This window comes from Symphalangus syndactylus, chromosome 8 (assembly GCF_028878055.3).
Source record: "Symphalangus syndactylus isolate Jambi chromosome 8, NHGRI_mSymSyn1-v2.1_pri, whole genome shotgun sequence".
In the NCBI taxonomy this organism is placed as follows: domain Eukaryota; kingdom Metazoa; phylum Chordata; class Mammalia; order Primates; family Hylobatidae; genus Symphalangus; species Symphalangus syndactylus.
The window spans coordinates 125,919,904-125,938,901 of NC_072430.2; positions in this window are offsets into that span (position 1 = coordinate 125,919,904).

Genomic DNA, 18,998 nt, shown 5'->3' on the forward strand with positions numbered 1-18,998 from the left:
TTTCACCTTGAGAACACAGCCCCTTCCCCTTACTGGTATCCCTCTCACTATCCAACAGCAATACATTTCCAAAGAATTCTCAAACACAACACAGTTTACTTTTCTGTGCTAGTGAAGATTTATGAGGGCACGAAGTGTATACTGGCAGGCAATTACAGCCCACTTGAAAATGCCTTTGCAGAAGGCTGAAATCTGATAAGGAAGCAGGGTGAGATTCTCAGAGGGAGCAGGCCTCCTGTTCTGCTTTTCCCGTGTTCAAATCACCTCAATTTGGGAACGCAATATTTTTTAACTTGTACAGATTGACTTTTGTGCTGCTGCAATATATGATACACTTAAATATTTTTCCAGAGAATACATAGCATTAGAACTTGTGCGCACTGGATTGGACAGGACAGGTCCAGTGTCCCCTAGCCAGCCTGCCCATCTGAAAAGCCAAGCCCTCAGCTCTAAAGGAAGATGTTAAGGACAAATAAGTCATCGTGCTTTTCGCTATATGATACCACAATCCTTGCCACAAGACGATTAGACCAAGATCATCACCTGACCCAAGGCAGCCATTTATAGGGTGTCTGGTTGTATTAGTCCGTTCTCACAGAGCTAATAAAGATGTACCCAAGACTGGGTAATTTATAAAGGAAAGAGGTTTAATTGACTCACAGTTCTACATGGCTGGGGAGCCTCAGGAAACTTACAATCATGGCAGAAGGGGAAGTAAAATTGTCCTTCACGTAGCGGCAGCAAGGAGCGTGCAGAGCAAAAGGGGGAAAAGCCCCTTATAAACAACCTGATCTCATGAGAACTCACTCACTATCAGGAGAACAGAATGGAGGAAACTGCCCCATGGTTCACTTCTCTCCACCTGGGCCCTCCCGTGACACGTGGAGATTATGGGAACTACAATTCAAGATGAGATTTGGGTGGGGACACAGCCAAACCATATCATCAGTGATCCATGAAACAGCTGCACTTGAGAATTCCATCCTACAGGGTGCCTTGTACTATGTAATTGTTAATGAACCTCACTAATCCTCTCTGTGCCAGAGAATTTGAGCCTGAGAAACAGCAGAAAACAGAAGTGTAAATGCAAATACAGCCAGGAAGTAAAAGTCAGGAGGAGAGAGCAGAGCTGAGTCCATGAGTTGGTAGAAACAAAAATAATAAAAGCTGTCACCATAATGGTTTAGTCTCAGAAATGAAGGCCTCAGATGCTTGTTGCTGAGATAGGAAGAAGAGAGCCAGAGCGACAGTATAGCCATTCACAGCCCTCCTGTCAGGCTGGCTTTGAGCAAGGAAGGGCCCTGCCAGTGGTTTAATGCTCTGTTGCTGCCACCTTGAAATTCTTTGTAAGACTTAAACATAGGGCCCTGCACTGGCATTTTGCATGGGGTCCAGCAATTATGCAGCTGGCCCTGCTACTTGATGTCTTTTTTAAAACATTATATAAGTTTTTATATAGAGATAGGGTCTCACTGTGTTGCCCAGGGTGTCTCGAACTCCCAGACTCAAGTGATTCTCCTGCCTTGGCCTCCCAAAAGTGGAAAGTGCTAGGATTACAGGTATAAGCCACCATGCGCGGCCACTGTTGTCTTTTAAAGCCTAGCCTTTTGGTACCTGAGATGGTTTTCTTTCCTTCCTAGTGGATTATACAAGCTTTATGGACCCTGAAGCTTATATAATCACGAGAGCCCCCTTAAAGTAAAAGGTTACAAAATTATGAACATTAAGGTAGGTTTGAAGTGAATATTTACCTAAATTGACTAAATAAATCCCAACAAACACCACAAACTAGAAAATCTAGAAACATAACTGTCTGATAGACTTCTGTAATATGTGTCTCACATTTTTGCCGCATCCTCTTTGTCTGCCTTTTTGTATAGCGATGGTTTTGTAACTATTTTCTCAGTCTTCTAGCATAGTTGGTCAATTTTTTTTAAATTGACGACTAGAGAGTTTAATTTTGTTCCTCACAACTTGATATTGGTAATATCATGTACATTTTTAGAATTGTTGTCAAATTTGGACAAACTCCTTGTGAGTTCAGCACATTTCAGGATTATTTGTCCAAGGACTTCCCTTAAATGCCCCTTGAAACAGAAAAGTCATTAACAAGTTCATCTCTGATGTCTTACATTGCAGCACCAGGTAAGTACCCAAAGGCAGCTCCCATGGGAATATTTCTGGAATCCATTCTGACCAGCATTAACTTAACACTATCTAAAAGTGAGGGATAACCCCATCCATATGTTCCACTTATCCTAAACCAAATATATACCCTGCCCGGTTTCTCCTGAGTTGAATCTCAAAAATGCCTGTATCTACTCCAATTCCACCTAACAAATGGGGAGGTGTAATCTAGAAATTGGAGTAAAAGAGATGATTTTCTTGATTGTAGTTAAAATATCTTACTTTTTGCACATTTTGCAAAATCCTGTGATTACATTGCTAGAGCCACTTCATGCAAGGGAGGGGGCCCTAAAGCTTAAGTTTCTTGAGCTTTTAAGTACACTTAGAGGATACCTATAGTGAAATTATCTTTGTTCCTTGCAACCTGAAAAAATCCAACACACTCCCATCCAATGTTCATCTGCTGGCTTTTCAAACAATGTTCAAAAACATTGCAGGCTGACTTCCTGTGGTCCCCTAACTACGAGGAGTGGTGGACAGAGTAAGCTTTAAGGAAGAGAGTGTTATTACAACCTCTTAGTCTGGACAACTCTTTCCAGCTACACTAGCAGAAACTTTTCTTGCACCAGTTTCCCTCTGCTTATTTGTTTGTTTGTTTTTCAAGTCTGTTCCAAACCAAACTACTCTCTACACAGTACCTAAAAAAATATACCTCTATGTTGTGCAGAATCCTGAGATTTCCTGTTCTGCAGCTTTACTGTGTGAAAGCAACTTTCTCTTTCTTTATTCCCTTTTAATTATCCAGACACCAATGTACTTTGTTTATCATGATACTGTTTTTACAGCTTCAGCTATCATCCTTTAACACATGTACACAATGCACCAGCAATACTCTCTACTCCAGATCATTAAATAGGGGCAATTTTCTCTATCTCCAAAACTCCACCACACCTTTTTAATCTTAGAACTTGGTTTAGATGTGGTTTTCCTTTAATATCATAGATCTGAACTAGGAGAAGAGTAGCAAACCTGTCTCAATTTCATCCAGATCATAGTTTGATGAACCAATATATGTGAAAGTTCTTTGCACAATATACTGTTCATAAAAGAAATTCAATAACTGCTTATACTATGTTTTTTTTTTTGCTTCTCTGATTCAAAGGTGTGCAACATACATGGAAAAATTAACAATTTAAATGTCTTCTAAAATTTTTTTCTTGAACACATATGACCCAACTTTTACCTATAAGACTGAGTGGAGTCCAAAAATACTCATTGTCTCCTTTAATTTTTTTCTCTAAGTTATTTCAAAGCATAATTCTTAATTCTAAAATGTGCAAGGTGGCCTTAAATTAAGTTAATTGCTGGAATCAGTTGAAATATTTCACAATCTCTTCCAACTGTATTATGGCACACTGGTTTTAAAGCAGTTAATAGTTCTAGAAAATAATGTATTAGCAGTCAAAAATATGAATCAGTGATATTACTCTAATATCATTTCAGAAGCAACCAGAATGGTGGAATTAATAACATCCTATTATTTTATTATTGTGTAAGAATTTATAGCGATGCTGACACCACACTAGGACTAATTCTCTCTTTTATTGGACTTTATTAGACAACGGATGACAGAGCCTTCTCCAGTGTCCCTGGGGAGCCCCACAGTGACCCAGGCAAGGTCACTTTTTAACCCTCACCCAGAAGCTCATCATTCTTTTGTCTTTTCCAGTTCACACAGAGTTCATGCATAAAAATACCTGCCTAAACCAGAGGTCAACCAATCAACAAGGTGGTATTGGAACACTTAAACACTTAAAATCCAACTTGAATTTGATAAGTAATATATTATGGGCTTTCCATCATCAACTCGCTTTGACAGGTAATCTATCTTTAGATTTATGCTTTGGAACATTGACCAAAACTGATGTTGCCTGGCTGTCCTGAGTCCAAATTTGCTGACCTACAGGCTGAAGGTATGTAGGGAGAAAACTTCAATTGATGATAAATTGAAGAAAGAATTTCATTCAGTGTTTCTTTATCAGCATGAGAGTTTGGGGAAGTTTTGGGTCCACGTAGGTTGAAAAGCTCATCCCAATCACCTTATATTGTGAGGTAAAATTTATGTTTTGATCTGCTATTGCTATCTGGATCTATAATACCTGCTTGTGGTCTAAGCAATTGATTTAAAAAGCTGCTCATCCCAGTTGCCCATTCACTTAAATGAGATTTACAAAACACCTGATATACACTACTCATGGTTCTAGATATCAAGGGCCAACATGGAACAAGGCATTATTCTCCCGAAGATCATAATTCAGTCTTTCTTTCTGATCCACTGATAAGACCCTGCCTTAGCTAGAGATAGAATGAAGGAAGTTCTGATGCTGTCTTTCCCTTGGCCCCTTGGTTCTAACTTTAGAGAGAGCCTTTTTTGTTTGGTTTGGTTTAAGTTTAAAAGCCATTCATATTCAAGGCTTCTCTCCATTTTCAAGAATATAGCAATGGCCACAAAAAATCATTGTAATACTTTACATATTTAATAAAGTTTTATTCAATGAAGAGAATAAAATTGTGTATCATTTGGCTATAATAAAATTTCAGATCCAAGAGAAGAGATGCAGAAATTACCACATTCAGCTCTACCAATGTATATTCTTTCATTCCACTTTGTATTGTATTCTAACTTGATAGCTCTCAGGAAAATATTCTTGTGTATTTCCAAGAGACAAGACAAGTGAACATAAAATAATAACATACTGAAGCTAGAAGATACCTTGTGAATCACCAAAACTCTGGATTTACATGGGAGAAAATGGCCTTTTCTTCCACTATTTTGATTTCCAGGACACTGAAATTTTTCAGTGGCAGAAGCCATATGTCTTTGTTCATCTGTGTTTCTCAGCCTGCAGGAGGAATCCTATGGTGCCAGTGAAACTGATGTGGCCTTCTCAAATTTATACAGTGAGTTATCAGCAGATCCAGGACTAAGACATGCTTCTAATCCATGGTCTTGGGTTCTTTCTACAATGCCACATGAAGAAGTGTGTGGGAGGAGAAAGTCTCATAAATTGAAAAGGAAAGGCTTTGAACAGTTTTCTTTAAGCCAAATTAACGAAAATAATGAGTGCTTTTGCCCCCAAACCTGTGCCACCACATGATCCTGTGACTGGTCTTCAGCTGCTTCACACCAGCAGCTTTGGATTTAATGGAACAAGGGGAAAGTAAATCAACATTTATTGAGCACCTGTTATATGCCAGGAAGTTATCACATACTATCTCATCTAAAGCCACATATTTTGTAGAATTATACCTTCTGATTTGTTTTCCTTTCATGTTTCCTTGTGAAACTCTTTTTAAGTAGTAATAAAGGGGAAAAAATTAGACCAAGAGGGTTTGAAAGATCCAAGGTCTCCTGGTAGCTCACAGAAGTGGTAACAGCCTAATAACCTGCTAGAGGATTAAGTGAAAGATGGTGGAGCTAGAATAGGTGGAGATGGGAAACCTGCCTACGTGCACGGGCCCCCAGGTAATCCATGAGACACAGCCCCTCAAGCCTCACCTGGCTTACAGGATTTAAGCAAATAACAGGAAGTCTGGAAGTAATAGTTAATAGTGTTAGTTCAGTGTTAGATCAGTCTGCATCTTTGTGATTCTCTTGGCTTTTCCTTTCTTTTTATCACTTTATGATTTCAAGATGGTTGCCTGAGAGCCCAATGTCTCAGCTTTCCGTGACGGTAAGAAAGTAGGAAGGGGAAATGACAGACACTTGTATGCCTTTTATCAGGATACGAAAATTCTATAATAGGTTTCTCCTCTATCTCATTGGTCAGAACAATGTCACATGGTTGCCTTTGTCTACATGGGAAGCAGAAAAGATGAATACTCTATAGCGAAAGATGAAGAGTGAGAAGGACATTGGGAACAGCTACTGGGGAAGCAGTGTCTGCTTAGGCTTCTAGAAGTTAATTGAGGCTGGTGACCTTTAAAAAGACTGTAAGTTTCTGAAGGGAAACATTTGTAATTTCCTGTTGGCTGTGCCCTCAGAACTAAGTGGGAGTCAAATAAATGAATTATCAGTCATTGAATGAATGAATAGAATGAGGAACTGGGGAAAGTGCCACACAGATGCTTGAGAGAAACTGGGCTTCCAATAGGAGGAAAATGGAGTTGTGGGCTGACCATGCCAATAGGAGGCGCTCAGAGTTGATAGCAGAGTGGGAAGCGCCTTCCTCAACTTCCATTGTGACACCATTTTTCTAGGTTACCAATTTTCTGTGCCATCAGAAACCGTCCCTGGCTTATATCAAAAGCAACAAAAAAGACAACAAATGTTAGCCTCTGAAAACACATGTTCTGTTCTTGGATCCCTTTCTCAGTGAAATTTGAATTGCTCTTATTAGGTGAGCTGTAGAACCAGTTAGCAGCTTCTCAAAAGCCTGAAGACACTTTTTGCTTGTCATTGTTCCTTCTCTTCTCCCTCCCCAGCCCACACACCAAGTGATTATAAGTGTACACTTAAAATAAATTCTTGATTCTTTTTTTCTCATATAGAAATGTGCTTAATTGGGCCTTTGTCATTCAGGGAGACTGAACAGATGGAGGAAGAAAAATTATTAACTAAGATTTCCCACCTCATTGATTGAGCCATCACAAAGGAGATTTAAAACCGGAGATTTCTTATCATGCTTTAGAATATGATTATGTAAGCCACCAAGCAGTTTTAGGAATTCTTTAAACAAAGCTATTTAATTATCCTTGTAATCAGCATGACCCGCATCGCCAGCTTAGGGAACAAAGATAATATAACTTTTGCTTTTTTCTTCAAAATTTATTTGTTTACCCCACCCTCTCCCACTGCACAAGTCTAGTATCTCTCTATGAGCCTCCATTCACTATTTGAATAACCAAGAATCAGATAGTTACTTATTTAGTTCAAAGTGTTCAGTCTTCTCTCTAAATGCTTCCTGGACAGAAGGCTGGGTTGTCCCAAAAGTCTACGAGTGAGTGACTCTGTGTTTTCTTTTTAAATCAGCTCATACTAAGAAATCATTTTGTGCACCTTGATATTTTCTATTGTATACTATTTCATTCCAAAAAAATATGTGATTATAACCTACTAAAATGATTTCACTATACTACCCATTGCACTTGGGGAAGGGGTTTGCGATTTTCAGCTGTTGCTGTCATTCGGTGTTGCTGTTGACAGCTAGCCCAATGCCTCCCTGTCAACTCCTGCAATGACACCATCTGTCACTTTCCAGAACATGCACTGACCATAGTTCTGTTCCACCCTTTGGACTCTCACAGTGAGAGTTCTTTGAGTACATGGTCTCAGAAACATGAATACCATGTTGTGGTAGTAATGGGAGTAAGCATGGTGGGCACCCACATGGCATGACCCAGCCTTCGTCATGCACTGGGGAAAATGTCAGCAGTCCCCTCACACACTCTAGACTTTGGTGTTAGGTCTAAACTCACATTCCAGGCTCATCCTTCTTTCATGATCAGTTTCCCCTCTGGGGTAACCATAGGAGCCCTTTTATGATGGCTATAAAGTAGAATAATATTGAACCTCCTAGGAATTCCAATATTCCTAGTGTTTACATAGCAAAAAGGAGGTTGTTCAAGATCCTAAAATAAGAATCTGCTATATTTATGGTCTCTACCTAGACAAAAAAGGAGGCAGTCACGTTTTATATTGCAACTTCACTTGTTTGGGATAACAAGAACATTGATATTTCACCTAACCAGCCCCTGTTATGCTTTACTACAAAGAACTAAGAGAAGAAGGACCAAGATTCACATTTGGCTTTATTGAACAAGCTGGGTCACCCTGGTCCAGTTGCTTCATCTTTCCACGTGGCTGTTTCTCCACATCTCAGACAGAGATCATACTATCTTCACTGCCTAACTTCTACAATTATTATGAGACTGTTGAGATATCAGAGGTAGTGCTAGAAAAAAATTTTAAAATTATCCTGATACAAATAAATGACCATGAGTGCAACCTTAATTCTGTCTAAGTAAATTTTTCCACTGAAAAATTGAAATGGCATGAAAGAGGTCATGTTTCTAAGAACATACTTTGCTTAAAGTCAAAAATCACCTTCCTAGCCACGAGAACTCTAAGGATTTCATTATTATAATATTTTTCCTGGAATCAGAATTGCCTTCTCTACTCACCCTTGAAGCCACTTCAATAAAAGCTCTTCCTAGTGGGCACTCAGAGGAAGTCATTTGTTTGATGTATATATTTAATTTTGTGTACATTTTTGCGCCTCATCTGCAAATCCCACTTCCAATATTTATCTCAAGATCCTCTACGGGACTCCTGATGTATACTCTTTCCTTCCAAGAAAAAAGAACTAATGGACTCAAAGGGAGTTTTGTAAAAACAGGGATAAATAGTAAATAAAAATCAAGGTCAAGGTAAGGGGTTTGTGTCATCTTGTGGCAATTAAACCTGAATTGTATGGCCAAGGCAAAATAGTGTACTGATTTTCTTTCCTCATTGATGACTTCATTGCTAGACTGGATACATAACATCTTAGCTTTGAAAGAATGAATGTTTTAGAACACATTTTCTCTAAATCATTTTTCAAGACTTCCTGTGACTTCATCTAAAGCTGCTTTCCATTAATAATTCCTCAGTACAAAGCATCTAGACACACAGACACCATAATTAGGGAGATTTCAATTACCTATGTGAGGAGGCAGGTAATTGACAATCTAATTAGTCTCATTTCAATTACCATTTTTCTCTTCATTAGAGCAGTTAGTTGGAAAGTAGAGAAGGTTTGTAAAATATTCTAAGACCATGCATTTTCAAGCTAGATTTACAAAAGATTAAGGCTGGACTTTTCCAAGACCAAGGGAGCATACAAGATAGGAAGATAGGGGCCAAGACAGCTGCTGTGTGCAAGAGCCAGATAAGCATATTAGAAGCTCATCAGGCAAAAATGTGACTCCAAATCCTGGGGTAGAAGCTGGCAGATTCTTCAGCTAGGACTAATTCATTGTCCAAAGGAGAAGTTATTTGAAACATGTGTTATTTAGTGAATTAATAATCGTTGTCATTTATTGTTTGCTATGTATCAAACACCATGTAAGCATCTGATGCGTAGTATTCTCTCATTTTATAGTCACCATCAACTCTCCATGGTTATAATTGTCATCTCTACTTTACAAATAAGGAAAAGGAATGAGACAGGGAGATTGTACAATCTCTCTACCCAGATATTTTGACCCTGAATCCCATGCTCTCAAACTCTGTGTTTATTTCCTGATTCGTGGAGGAAAACATGGCTTTGGATTTTAGCAGACCTAGGGGCAAATCCCAACTCCTCCACCTACCAATCAACTGTTCCAGTCTGGGCAAGTATTTGAGTTCTCTAATCCTCAATTTCTTCATCTATATAATAATAATTGTACTTTTGTCTTCTTGTGAGAATTAAGGAAGTTGATGTTTATGAAGTACTAATCAGAGTTCCTGGAACAACAACAAAAAAATAAACCTCCACCAAAATATGTTCCCCCTCACCTTCCTGAATAAACAACAGCTGCCTTTTTCTTGCTACTGAAAATATGCAGTATACATATTGCATAGATATGTATGTACATGTATATAAATATGTATGCATAGAGAAAATTAAAAGTGCCTAAAGGATAAAATCAAAACATCAAGGCCAGTGGTAATATGGATTAACCAAGAGTAACTCAAGTCCGTACTATCTCCTCTCTGAGCCCTACAGCCCTGTTGGGTACAGTTGGCACCCAATCGTCCAGTGCCCTAAGCACCCCTCTTCCACCTGGCATGATGGTCAGTTTCATATGTGTTTTCCAGATTCCTTTCCCCTTCCTATTATGACTTTCCTGAATCTTCCAAGACAACTTAAATCATAAAGAAAAGTTGACACTGAAAAAGATAATAGATTTTTACTCAATATGTGTGACTGTCAGGAACATATTAGTTTATTTCTAGGAAATTTTAATGGCTTAATCCAAAAGTAATCAGGGCCCCTGCATATAGATTATAAGAAAATAGTCCTAAAAATAAGGAAATCAGTTCATCAAGCTTCTGGGCCAGTGCTGAACAACAGGAATAGAACACAAGCCACAAACGCAAGCCATGTATATAAATTCAAAATTTCTAGAAGTCACATTTAAAGAAATAGTAAGAATAAAAAGATAAACTCATTTTTAAACATATTTTATTTTACTTAACATGTAATAGCCCCAAATCATCATTTCAATGTGTAATGAATATAAACATTATTATTGAGATATTGTGTTTTACATTTTGGGAGAGAGACCAAGTCTTTGAAATTAGTCATTTTACACACCAGCGTGACCCAACTTGGAGTAGCCCACGTCAAATGCTCCACAGCCAGGCAAAGCTGGTGGCTACACATTTGATTTTGCAGGTCTAGACTTCTCATGAATCATATTAATTCCCCAGTCAGTCAGAGCCCATGGGAGATTCCTTATCGCCCAACGATAGGGTGAGCCTATCCGCTGCCACAAAGGATAGAATTTCAGCTGCAGTGCAGGTGAGCCAGGCTTCAAAACAACGATGAGCATCTGCACCAACTTTGTTGCCTTTACAATGCTTTGGCATGCTTTATTTCATGTGATCCTCACAGCAAATCCACATTTTATCATTCCCCTTATATAATGTAAGTTTCCACTGATTACTGGTGGATTTAAATACTATATTCTAGTGATATGATTTTGGATAGGTTACTTAACCTCTCTGAGGTTCCTTTTTCATGCCTGTATAATAAAAAATAATTATTCATGGTATGGATGGTGATTGTAAAGATTAGAGGGAATGTATATGAAGTGCCATGGGATAAGTGCTCCAAAAGGGTAGTAATTATTCAAATTGTGCAGACTCCAAGTCACATATTCACTGCCCCACATCATGCTGTCTGCATGAACAGGTAGATCTGAAAGATTTTGCATAAAAGAGAGCAGCTCAGCATCTGGCAGAGCAATTTCCCATCTAGATGATGCTGACTTTGATGCTATAGCAAATATTTTCTAAAAGTCCTTAGTTCTCAACTTCTCTACACAGACCCTGACCTACCTTTGTAGATTCTCCAGTGTGGATAAGTTGAGATGTGACATACAGGTCTTTTAGGGGACTCACTTTGATATGAACATGATGGGCACAGGTGGCTCTGTGTGTGTGTTCAGCTCTCTTCCTTTGCTGGAATCACTGGATATCCGGACTTTGACCAAAAGTCTAGACTCATGAACTCCTTGATGCTGCATTTGCCCAAAAATCAGAACTCAAATGCCTTAGAAATCAGAATTCTATGGGGCATTGGTCATCTCAGAACCAGGGTAACACTGAATGGGTGGCAAAACTGTTTGTGGGCTTAAAATACTGGCACTGTTTATACGGCCTTATGCAGGCACCTGCTTATTTTAACTACATGCAAGTCTTGTTCTGATTGTAATAAAAACTCTGGCCCCAGGCTTGAATCCCTTGGATTTCACCAGAAATAGAAATTTTAACCTGGGTATTTATTTGGTGCACATAGTTCACACACTTTCATTTCTGAATTTTTGACAGTCTTATTGCTCCCACGTGCAGAAAAAGAGGCAAAAGTAGATTTGAACTGTTTTATTTGTAATTCTAAAATGTTATGGCATTTATAATAATGGACTCATCATGGGTGGCAGTGGAATCTGAGTCCAGGGGTAGCTGGGATATGAATAGATTTTCAATACTTGGGGAGTTAGTAGAAGAGGATGGAACACAGATAAAGTCAAGGTTCAAAGTGGGCAAGATTGGGGTTAAAGGACCCACAGAACATGCAGGAAATCAGAAATTCAGATACTCAAGATGAAGATTAAATAATATTGACTCTTCTGCTTCTCAGATGAATTCTAGTCACTTTGGTTCTTTCTGATGCTACTGTTGCTTTCGAGATGCTCTGATTTTTTTCTCAATAAACTTTACCTGTAAGGAGCATAACCATTCTTTATCAAGTTATTCTTGGAATGACAGTATATATTAGAAGTTGTTTGCTGAAACTAGCACCCCTGAGGAAGCATTGTTTCCATTAGTGTATTTCTTTGGCCATGTTGATTCTGGAGAATAATCTTAGGGTATCTTAGGGTTCGGATAACTAAAGATCTCTGGCCACCTTTTTGACCATAAGAGAAGGGTACAGCTACTTGCCGTCTCCATGCAGAGGCTTGAAGTTGGCTAATATCAAGCTGTGACCTTGACTACGGACGACTTCCTAAGCTTTCAAAGGATCAGCATGGGTCTTCAACTACTGACCATGACTCAAGCTAAGACCATCTACTGCTGAACTAGTGCAGTTCCTCTCTCAAGTACAGTCCTGGAACTCTTACCTAGTGAGCATGAGATTTCCAGTGTGCTTTTTAGAATATGCTGTATATTATTTTAAAAATGTGATCGAGCTGGAGACTTTCTTCCCTTTTAGAAACACTTCAAAAGGTGAGGAACAAAAAGAACAAATCCATTCCCACCAACAAAAAGACAATGTTCAGTTAACCTTGTTCCTTCAAATGCCCACGGCTTCTTTGGTTCACCAACTGTCATAAATTTGCTCCGTCCTAGCACAAAAGCTTTCTCTGAGGTTGAGAGGTTGAGCTTTATCTGCCTCCAGGGATACGGGGTTGCTCTCCTCTGCATCCGAGGACCCTGGAGTACTGTTGCTGGCCTCTTTTTAGATGGGATTGGTATTCTAATGAATGAGTTGTGAAATGAGTTCCGAGGCTCCCCAGGAGACAGATGAGGCTGCCTTGTCTTCTCCAATGTCGACTGCATCTGTCTATTGCAAATCAAAGCAAAACCAACACCTAAGCAAATCAATCCATCCCTAGAACTTCTGTAAAACATTAACTCCCAAAGCAAGGGAAAGAACAGTAAGGTGAGGTGACTCACACTTCTCTGTTTCCCTTTAGGTAAAGAAAAACAGTTCCCCGTTTGCATGCTGTGAAAATTATTTTCAGGTGGCGAATTCTTTCTATTATTTGTTGTAACTAGGTTACTGGATAAGACTAACTTTGGGTTAAGGATTCAGCATTTCAGAGGCACACTGGGAATGAACTGTGGTAACAAATAATCAAGTTAAATTATATAGTTTGCTAGGTAGGATTTTGTACCATCGGGTGTCTTATTGCCAGGAGATTCATGTTCTCCGATATTTTTTTCTAAATTCAATTATGAGAACTATATAAGACTATACAACCTGCAGTTGGAAAAAAAAAAAGTCCTATTGGGAATATAAACAGTAGCAAAGCTATGATGCTTCTGGAAGTTCTATTTTAAAATTTCTGTTATTAAAAGTTATAGAAACAGAAAAAAATATATATAGGCAAACCATTAAGAATGGGCAAGGACTATTCACTTGCTATTCCCAGTAGGGACTGGAAGATATTTGAAAATTGAAATGTTGAGATGCCTTGATTTGGGCTATACTCTCCTATTAATGTCATTAATAAACTAGATCCATTGAGCTCAACACTTCAACTGTGTTTAATATTTCCCAATCGAATACATGTAAGGCACAGTCATAGCTGCCAACCATGAAATGGTTAGATTGTTCTGTTTTGAGAGCTCAAACAACAGGAACTAAACATATGCAATCAACAGAGTTATTGTGGCCATTTTATCAACCATGTGACTCCTCAATTGTTTCACAATTGCTAATTACCACAACTGAAAGAAGACCAAAATCCCCACAGAACTGTTGCTTCCAAACTGTCATGCAGGGAAAGTTCAATTTTCGTGTACCTGCTTCTGTAAAGCATAGGCATCCATCATTTCCCCTTTCTGGGAGTATAGTGAGAGTGCCTTTTCATTACACGTCCTAACAAAACTTTTCAGGGTTTGCCAGGACTTGGTCTAGTCTCCCCTTCATTATATAGAAACATTTATTTCAGTAGGACAAAGATGATTAAGTCTTTTCTGCTTTTCTTTATGTTGGAGTAATAAGCATCTGTGTTATTTTTCTCATTTTTATGTTTTGAGTCCCTTGCTTCAAGGTCCCTTTGTAAATTTGGGGTTCTGCCAGCTCTTCTGCTAGATTACAGGTGTCAGGGGAACCGGAACCATTTCTCCTTGTCTCTTCTTGCACAGAGACCCTGACAGCTGGAACCTGGAGGGCAGTCTCATTTTTATTAGATGATTGGATAGATTTTCAGTCTGGACTGATATTCACCAGAATATTTAATTTCAATGAATAACTTTCCTAAACAAAATGACACCAGAAACTTCTCCTATCCAATTGGAATAGAGAGAAAGACATCAAGGCGTCACAAACCACCATAGTTTAGTATATGCATACAGATAGATGAAGATGAGGCAGGCACTCTTCTCAGAGCAGTGATTGGCTCTATAAACTAGGCTGTAATTTGGGAGGCCTTTTTAATCAGGGATAAGAATTATTCTTAGAAGACCATGTTATTTTAAACAATGTAAAAATATGCAGGTAACTACAGTGGTAACAAATCTCCATGATTATATTATACACAATCAATTCTATAAACTTCAAAGGTATCAGTGAAAATAATATCAAGTAAAGCCCCATAAATATACAGCTATTTGTGTTGATGAGAAATTCACCAGTTCCATTTTCTTATAAACTTTCATCTAAAGTTCTGCCCTGTGGTATCTGCCTTGATACAAGCAGTTATAAACGTTTGGGGATCCTGCATACATAATTAATATGTTTGTCTATCAAGCTAGAACCCTGGCGTATTAGGAGTTCTGATAATTCCTGCAGTTAAAGAAACTGTTTGTTTTACTTGATATCACTCAATCTCTAAATGCATACAACTTAGAAACCCTTCGTGTATTGTTTTTAGTTGCACTTTGTTTTTTTTAGAAAAAAGCAGTTGTGAAGCACCATTCTTGAAACATGTTATCAGATGCCTACTCTACACCAAGCACTGAGCTCTGTGCTGGCCTGTGAGATTGCACGAAATGGACAAGGCTTCTACACTCATGGGTTATACATTCCAGCAGGAAGAGACAGGCAATAACACCACAAGCAAGTCATTTTAAGGTGGCACTAAGTGTTGTGATTACCCACAAAGTGGAGTGAGAAGGAGTGAAGCCAGAGTAAGAGTGGGGACAAATGTGAATCTTAGGAAAGACCTTTCTGAGGAAGTCACCTGCCATCAAACAGACTTCGGGATAGGCTACCTTATATCACCTACCTAAAACAGACAAACAAAAATGTTCCAGACACATTTTCAAAAACAAAGTAGAATTCTGGCTGCAAAGCCCTGTGATTCCATAAAGGATAGAGAATTGTTCTATATGAAGGAAATCCAGTTGGCAGAACTCAAGGCATGCCAGCGGCCCAGTAATGTAAGGAAACCTGTATTCTAAGTTTGTAGAAAGTATTCAAAGTTGAGTTTCCTGAAATCTGAAGGTCCTGTTACCTGAAGGCTTTATGTGAAGTGGCCTTTCTTCTTACATCTACCCAAATGCTTTCAAGTTTGGAGGAATTCTAATTCCTTCATGATTTTGTTTTGTTTTGTTTTGTTTTGATTTGTTTTTGAGATGGAGTCTTACTCTGTCACCCAGGCTGGAGTGCCATGGCACGATCTTGGCTCACTGCAGCCTCCACCTCCTGGGTTCAAACGATTCTCCTGCCTCAGCTTCCCACGTAGCTGGGACTACAGGCGCCTGCCACCACGCCTGGCTAATTTTTTGTATTTTTAGTAGAGACAGGGTTTCATCATGTTAGCCAGGATGGTCTCGATCTCCTGACCTCGTGATCCACCTGCCTCAGCCTCTCAAAGTGCTGGGATTACAGGCATGAGCCACTGCGCCCAGCCTCCCTCATGATTTTTAAATTTTCCATAGCACTTTTGGTCTATGTTGAGTCATTTAAGGCTCAGATAGTCTTGCATTGCATCTCTTCTGTGTGTTACCCCTGCTTTTATAACTAGTTTCTAAGCCCACCTACAGATGTCCCTTCTATATCTCCTAGCAGGATCAGCAAAATTTTCCATAAAGGATCAAATTGTAAATATTTAGGTTTTGTGGGCTACATATGGTTTTTGCTATTCTTCTTCCTTTTTTTTTTTATTTAAATGCTTTAAAGATGTAAAAAGTATTCTTCATTTCCAGGCCACACAAAAACAGTCTTTGGACAGGGTTTGGCCCATGGGCCATAGTTTGCTAACCACTGTGTAGAGAAGAAATCATATAGTAAATGTGTAACATGTATGTGTTTATTGAGAGCATGTACATTTTCTAGAGTAATCTCCATGTCAGTTTTCTAAGAATTCAGGCTTACGGCCGGGCATGGTGGCTCACGCCTGTAATCCCAACACTTTGAGAGGCCAAGGTGGGCGGATCACGAGGTCAGGAGATTGAGACCATCCTGGCTAACACAGTGAAACCCCATCTCTACTAAAAATACAAAAAAAATTAGCCTGGCGTGGTGGCACGCACCTGTGGTCCCAGCTACTTGGGACGCTGAGGCGGGAGAACGACATGAACCCAGGAGGAGGAGCTTGCATTGAGCCGAGATTGCGCCACTGCACTCCAGCCTGAGGGACAGAGCGAGACACCATCTCAAAACAAAACAAAAAAAAAAAAAAGAAAAAAAGAATTGAGGCTTACTTAGGCAAAGATTCAGGAATCACATACTCAAAGTCACTGCCATACACACATACACATATTTACACACTCACACACCTGCCACTGAGGAATAAATCTTACGAAACAGATAGCACAGTGGTACTCAGCCATGGATCATTTGGGCACAGTGGCTCATGCCTGTAGTCCCAACACTTTGGGAGGCAGAGGCAGGAGGATCACTTGAGCCCAGAAGTTCAAGATCAGCTTGAGCAACATAATGAGACCCCGTCTCAGGAGGCTGAGGTGGAAGGATCACTTGAGCCCAGGAGGTTGAGGCTGCAATAAGCTGTGATGGTGCTACTATACTCCAGCCTGGGAAAGAGAGCAAGTCCCTGTCTCAAAAAAATAAAAAATAAAAAATACTCATGCTCAGGCCTCACTAGAGACTAATTGAATCAGAATATCTGGATGGGAGCCCAGATTTTTTAAAGTATTTTTTAAAGCCTTCCAGGTGATTCTATTTTGCAGCTTAGTTAAGAACCAATGTTTTAATAGCAAAGACTTGGAATCAACCCAAATGCCTATCAATGATAGCCTGGATAAAGAAAATGTGGCACATATACACCATGGAATACCATGCAGCCATAAAAAAGAATGAGTTCATGTCCTTTGCAGGACATGGATGAAGCTGGAAGCCATAATTCTCAGCAAACTAACACAGGAACAGAAAACCAAACACCACATGTTCTCATTTATAAGTGGGAGTTGATCAATGAGAACACATGGACACAGGTGGGGGAACATCACACATCAGGGCCTGTCAGGGGATGGGGGGCAAAGGGAGGGAGAGCGTTAGGACAAATCACTAATGCATGCAGGGCTTAAAACCTAGATGGTGGGTTGATGGGTGCAGGAAACCACCATGGCACATGTATGCCTATGTGACAAACCTGCCCGTTCTGCACATGTATCCCAGAACTTAAAGTATAATAAATAAATAAACATAAAAATAAAAAACCCAAATTGGTGGCATGCCCCTAGAGTTTCTGATTTAGTGGCTCTGGGATGGGAGGCCTAGAGTTTCTTTTTCTAACAATTTCCCAGATGATGCTTATGCTGTTTGTCTGGAGGCTGCACTCTGAAAATCATTGTCATAGAGAGTGGAAAGTTGATCCAGGTGAGAGCTTTCCTCTCATTGGGTTTTTTTTGGTTGGTTTGGTTGGTTGGTCTCTTAGTTGGTAATTTTGTTTAGTTTTTTTTCCTTAATTTTGAAGTTTTTAGTGTTATAGCAAAAGAAAGAAACTTGAAGGCAGAGACCATGTGAAGGCATGGAATGTATTCTTAAAAATTATTTGTTTAATTTAGAACATGGCAATGTCTACTAGGAACGGGGGAGAAAAATGGTTTTGCTCTCTTAGTGGAGAAAGAAGAAATCCTGAATAAATAGCAGGGCATTTCAAGGACTGCTTTAAATACATATTCCAATAATACAGAGAATGCCTGTGATGAGGAAAACCTACTAATATGGTTTTGCTCTGTGTCCCCACCCAAATCTCATCTTGAATTGTAAGTCTCATGTGTTAAGGGACGGACCTGGTGGGAGGTGATTGGATCATGGGGGCAGTTTCCCCCAGCCTGTTCTCATGACAGTGAGTGACTTCTCATGAGATCTGATGGTTTAAAAGTGGCACTTCCCCCTTTACACTCTCTCTCTCCTGCTGCCATGTAAGATGTGTCTTGCTTCCCCCTTTGCCATCTGCCATGGTTGTAAGTTTCCTGAGGCCTCCCTAGCCATTCAGAAATGTGAATCAATTAAACCTCTTTTCTTTATAAATTACCCAGTCTCAGGTATTCGTTATAGCAGTTTGAAAATGGACTAATACACCTACCAAAGCCAACAATAACAGTCAAAATAGTTAGCTGATAAAATACTCTGGGCCAAATATTTTGGGGAGCTCATCCAAAAGAGAAAATATATCAACCTTCAAGAAGTCAGTGCCATGAAAACTGGCAACACTGCATTCTCTGTTGAAAGGTTTATGCATGAGACTTTATTTAATAAGTACAGAATCCCAGATATTATACATGGTTTCAGATGCCCCACTCAACAACCAATGTAAGAGAGAACCCAATAAATCCTTGCTACTCAAAGTGTGGCTCCTGCACTAGCAGCATTGCTATCACCTGAGAGCTGATTAGAAACAGGGCTTTGTTAGGACTTTCGTGAGCCACAAACACTTTTGTCTTCATGGGCCCCTTCTTTCAGAAAGAAAATTAAGAATTATAT